This window comes from Lolium rigidum, chromosome 3, assembly GCF_022539505.1.
Source record: "Lolium rigidum isolate FL_2022 chromosome 3, APGP_CSIRO_Lrig_0.1, whole genome shotgun sequence".
NCBI lineage: Eukaryota > Viridiplantae > Streptophyta > Magnoliopsida > Poales > Poaceae > Lolium > Lolium rigidum.
Genome location: NC_061510.1, coordinates 81,708,618 through 81,714,552, shown reverse-complemented (window position 1 = coordinate 81,714,552; position 5,935 = coordinate 81,708,618). Strand labels below are relative to the sequence as shown.

At 41.4% G+C, this 5,935-nt stretch overlaps 1 non-coding gene across 1 annotated transcript; it reads right to left on the bottom strand.

Annotated features, from left to right (window-relative positions):
* Window positions 1-446: 446 nt before the first annotated feature.
* Window positions 447-520, bottom strand: TRNAT-AGU. Its single transcript has one exon. It is a non-coding gene; the product is annotated as a tRNA-Thr (tRNA).
* Window positions 521-5,935: the final 5,415 nt, after the last annotated feature.

Here is a 5,935-nt window from a genome sequence, read left to right as displayed (position 1 = left end):
GTCTGCAATGATGGTGACGGCTGTCGAGAGCGTCGGGGCATCGTTCAGAGGCTCACATTTCTCATCGTTCAGTTAGTGCAGGATCCAATATCTCTGCAATTATTTTGAGAAATCGTGACCCGCTCGTTGCCTCGCGCTCAGTGACCTCGCGTGTGCGAAGTGGCTGCATATCTGGCTCCGGTGAGCTCCGCGCCGTCCAGTTAGACAGACGGGTGCCTTTCCGGTGCTCCATCATTGCAGAGCTCCAGTGGATAGCAAGTGCAGATGAACTGCCTGCTTCGCAAGTCGCAACTGGCATAGCGCGATTGCTCGGGCTACCGGTTCTGTTCGGCAAGATCTGTTTTTGTGAAAAATGTGGCTATTCTGCGTTGGTTGGAAAAATTACACAATGAGATAAAAAGCTATTCTGCGTTGGTTGAAAAAATTACACAATGAGATAAAAACTGTGCTTTCATTGAGAGTTGAACTCAAGACCTCCCGCTTACTAAACGGGTGCTCTAACCAACTGAGCTATGAAAGCTTTTTGATTTGCGTCCGTACGTATAAGTTTTATTGTATAAAAGTCGCCTTGGGCCAGACATAATGAAGCTTCGAACATGTGCTACACAATTTGTCTCTTACGAGAAATAGTAAGACTATTTGTAATGCACATATTAATAATTTAATAAGAATAAAATTGTACATCATGGAAGGGAATAAAAAAAGGTCAAATGACGAGGCCCCGATCACATGAAGCTGCCCATTCATAACCAATGGTTGGGAAATATGACAATCCTTTTCTCTTTGCCCTATGAAAAACCATGGCATTTTCTACTTGAACTGTCTACTACATCTGCAAAGATTTGGTTAAACCCCATTGATGACAAAATCACTGCTGGTGTTTTCGAACTGCCCAAAAGTGAGGACCATAATATCTATGAAACAAGATTGACCCAACTTGTACTTGGTTGTGCCAATGATGTTCTGAGAGTATGAAGAAAGAAGACATGCATATATAAATAGACGATATCTTGTTTCATTACCCTTGAACCACACATGACACAATTATGGAGATCGTTTGTTTGAGGTAGCATATTTGACATGAAGAGACGTTCTCTTTTTTGACCCAAAGAGTGAGTAGTGATGAGATCTCACGTCTTTTTTTAAAACAAGTAAATTTTATTAATCGAGAAGGTTAGAGTTGACAGCTTAATTAGCGGAAATCGGCAAAAAAAAAGACTAGTATATACACCTTCATCGCTCCGTGCATAGATGATTCCTCGACGAGCTGAACCTTCAGGTGGCTATCAAGAGAGTTTACAGGGATCCAAGCAGGAGAGGAAGGAGTGCACGTTAGAGGATGGTCATAACCAGCCTTCAACACAAGAACCTCTTGCTGCTCATGGTCTGGTGCCACGTTGGCAGCGATCTGCTCCCTCGTTTACAAGTCAATGCCCAATCGCAGCCTCGACATCCATATCCACCAAGCCAACAACGTTGTGCTCCCTTTGGGACATCAAGCCCAACAAAATCATGCTAGACGCGAAGTTTAGCGACAAGCTCCGTGACTTTAGGCTCGCCAAGCTCGACACGGCCGAGGAATATCATGGACAACGGTTGTAGCTGGCACAATGGGATACCTTGACTCAAAATGCAAGACCATCGGGAGGACCAACACCGAGTCAGATGTCTAGAGTTCCTCGGTCATCTTCCGAGAGATCACATGCGGTAGGCGGCCTACGGTGGTAGCTCGGAATGGGGAATACATGATCCACCTAGCTTAGTGGGCCTAGGATTCATAGGGCATGTAGACGATTATAGATGTTGTTGATTCATGGCTTACAGGAGAATTCGATGCTCGAGAGATGGATAGTGTTGATAGTTGGTCTCTCTAAATAAGTGGAGCTTGAAAAATGTTTCTAGGGGCAAGGGGAAGACAAAACGTGAGTATTTGAGGGGTGAAATAAAAAATACATCTACGCCCTTAAGAATATGTTTTTATTCACAACTTGGTCTAAAGGTAGGTGAGTGGGGAGGGGGGCAGTGCCCCCTGACTTACAGAAGCTCCGTCTATGATCTGTTTTGCTCAGCTTGAATCGGAACAGAGACTGTCTATCACTGAGCATCATGTCCACAAGCTTAAACTGATGAAGAAGGGTCAACAAAATATTATCACATCTACACATCTATGAGATGTATTCTACTCGTAGGGATGTAAACTAAGAAAATATCACAACTTGTGAGGTACTTCTCAGGCCATAGAATATAATTTAGTGTTTAAATCCACCTGACATCTATGGGTTTTTAAAAAAACTTGAGGGTGCCATGATCTCATATCCCCCTAGCTATGTTCTTGCTTTAACATAATAAAATAAATAGAGGCTTAAAACCTTTCGAGTTAGCAACATTTTGGTAGAAGGGGCTACAAGCGGGTGGAATGATTTTGCATTTAACTTCAAGAGTTCATCCGTGGACATTTTTTGCACGCTGAAGATATTTTCGTCGAAAAAGAAAGCTTAGTACCGGTCATTTGTATTGATTGATGCTCACATACATTTTTCTGCATTTTTTCCCACAAATTGCAATATTTCTATATAATAATTAAATTCTTTTATTTTCCCTCCATATTAACAACATCTCTTTTACTTCTGGCTTTGAGTTTGCCAGTGAAGTGATCATGGTAGAGGCAACTTCGATTGTGTGCACTGTCATGGAACACACAAAAAATGTTGATTAGGCAATGTCGATGTGCACCTGCGTCGGAACCTCGGCTTTGGAGATGAAAATACTAGGATTGATCTATGGTTAGACACGTCATCATCAGCAGATGTGCGATGATCCCTTCTCGAAGGCTTATCTTACGAGTTGTGTACTTTTCATTTGTTTCAGTCTTTTACCCTACGGTTAGTGGTATCCGAGTGGATTCAGTGTTGTGAGGTTAGTGGTATCATGGAGTCAGTGTCGTGAGGTTAGTGGTATCCGGGCGGTTTTTTTCTAGCTTTGTTCGGCTTCTTTGTTTGGCTTTGCCTGACTTTGAACAATATATGGTTGTGAAGGAAATATTACCTAGAGACAATAATAATTGTGATTATATATTTTCATGTTTCTATTAAGTGTTATTATTTTTATGCTACAACTCCTATGTGTATTTCTCAATTTATTGTGATTCAGAAGAAAACTCATAAATGAAAAAAGTCAAATCTTATATATTTTCATGTCTCTATTAATTGTGATTCGGAAGAAAACTCATAAGTATTGTAGATAGATAAACACCAAGTTCAATATTTCTCAATTTAAATGAAAAAAGTCAAATCTTATTTTGTTCTGCAAATAGCACCAGCATCTTTTGCTAAATCTAGGATTAATTAATATCGGTCTCGATAGCCCATTCTTTCTTCACTGCAAGGTATATATACTAGAGTTGTACCATTTTTTTATCTGTCGCGGGACCAAAGGACAGACTTCTAGTGGCGAGTCAAAATTTGTGAATGATGGACAGTGCAATAGGAGTAGTACCATTTTAGTATTTCTACATTTTCTGATCTAGTGTAAAATTTGGCTGTAACGCTTTTCCATATGCATGGAAATACATGTCTTTGTAATTTTCTATGGCAACAAAACGAAGTTTATTGATCACACTATAGATTTTGGATGTTTTCAACCAAAATACTTCTTTGCTTGAAATGAAATGTGGTAATGCATGAACGGCTGCACCTAATATCAATGTGGTCAGACGTTGATGCCATACAAACTGATCCTTGAAAATATCAAAATGACGAAGCGACTAGTCATTAAATATTATAATTCATAAAATGGCCATTAATGATACATTCGCAACCACATAAATACTTTTAGCTACAGCAAAAGTGGTCATTAATGCCAGAATCATGGTCGCTATTTCCTTAGGATTAACAACGACAAACTATTACGTTGTTATAGAATTAACGATGACAAACTATATGTGCCCATAATCCTATAATGGCAACAATAGCAGCACAAAAGAATACAAAAAAAGTGTTTGATCGTTTCATCACAACCACGAAACACATATTTCTTGCTACCATTCCAATTATATTTAGCCAATTAACTTGTTTAAAATTACTTCTCTACTATAAGTTGAATGCATTTTCTACGGAAAGTAATTTTTTGTGTTAAGCATGTGAGAATACATGGTTTAATAGAGAAAACTCCATAAAATGAAGGTTCCATGCCGTCATTTACACCAATAATTGAAGGTATTAAAGTGGACTTTCATTCACACTAAGATATAGTTGATGAGCTAACAATCTCTTTTTGTCCACTTTCTTAGTGTGTTACATTATAAATGCTTCTCTAGCAATGATTTTCAGCATGCTCTCATATGGACACAATGTAGTTTTGTCAATAACTTGTAAAAGCTTGAAAGATTTGGCATTATTAAAGGTAATATCATTACCATGATTCTAAATAGACCAACACAAAACAATTGGACCGCGATTTGCCACCCTACCTACCTTGGAGGATTGGGTATCCTTAACATGGATAAATTTGTGAGAGCTTTACGCCTACGTTGGCCGTGGCTTGCTTGGACTTGACCTGATAAGCTTTGGGTGGGAATAGAAAACCCTTGCAACAAGGAAGACTTGGAGCTATTTTGTTCGTTGACTAAAGTCACTATTAGAGACGGAAATAAGGATAGTTTTTGGGATGATCATTGGGCTGATGGACTAAGATCCAAGTGGATTGCACCATCCATCTATGCTATCTCTAAGCGAAAAACTTGGAACGTCCGGAAATCTATCAACAACGACGCTTGGATCCTTCATCTTCACATATCCGTGGGCCTTTCGGTCCAAAACCTTCAAGAATTTACCTTGCTTTGGCAACACACCTCGCAAATCGTTCTTCAAGATGATGTGTTGGACTTTATTGTTTCGAAGCTCACCGCGAATGGGCATACTCTTGCTCGTCGGCCTACAAGGCGCAATTCGCCAGAACTATTCGCTGCTCTTCCATGGAGATGGTTGTATGGAAGGAATCCCCCCCCCCTCAAGTGCAAGCTATTATCTTGGCTTACCATCCCAAACCGGGTTTGGACAGCGGGCTGCCTTGAGAGACGTAGATGGGCTAATGGGAGGGTCTGCCCCCTGATACGTCTCCGACGTATCGATAATTTCTTATGTTCTATGCCATATTATTGATGATACCTACATGTTTTATGCACACTTTATGTCATATTTGTGCATTTTCTGGAACTAACCTATTAACAAGATGCCGAAGTGCCGGTTCCGTTTTCTACTGTTTTTGGTTTCGAAATCCTAGTAACGAAATATTCTCGGAATTGGACGAAACAAAGACCCAGGGGCCTATTTCGCCACGAACCTTCCAGAAGACCGAAGAGCATACGAAGTGGGGCCACGAGGTGGCGACACCACATGGCGGCGCGGCCAAGGGGAGGCCCGCGCCGCCCTGTGGTGTGGGCCCCTCGTCAGGCCCCCGACTCTGCCCTTCCGCCTACTTAAAGCCTCCGTCGCGAAACCCCTGATGCGAAAAAACCACGATACGGAAAACCTTACTGAGACGCCGCCGCCGCCGATCCCATCTCGGGGGATTCTCGGAGATCTCCTCCGGCACCCGCCGAGAGGGGATTCATCTCCCGGAGGACTCTACACCGCCATGGTCGCCTCCGGAGTGATGAGTGAGTAGTTCACCCCTGGACTATGGGTCCATAGCAGTAGCTAGATGGTTGTCTTCTCCTCATTGTGCTTCATTGTTGGATCTTGTGAGCTGCCTAACATGATCAAGATCATCTATCTGTAATACTCTATGTTGTGTTTGTCGGGATCCAATGGATAGAGAATACCATGTCATGTTAATTATCAAGTTATTACATATGTGTTGTTTATGATCTTGCATGCTCTCCGTTACTAGTAGAGGCTCTGGCCAAGTTTTTGCTTTTAACTCCAAGAGGGAGTAT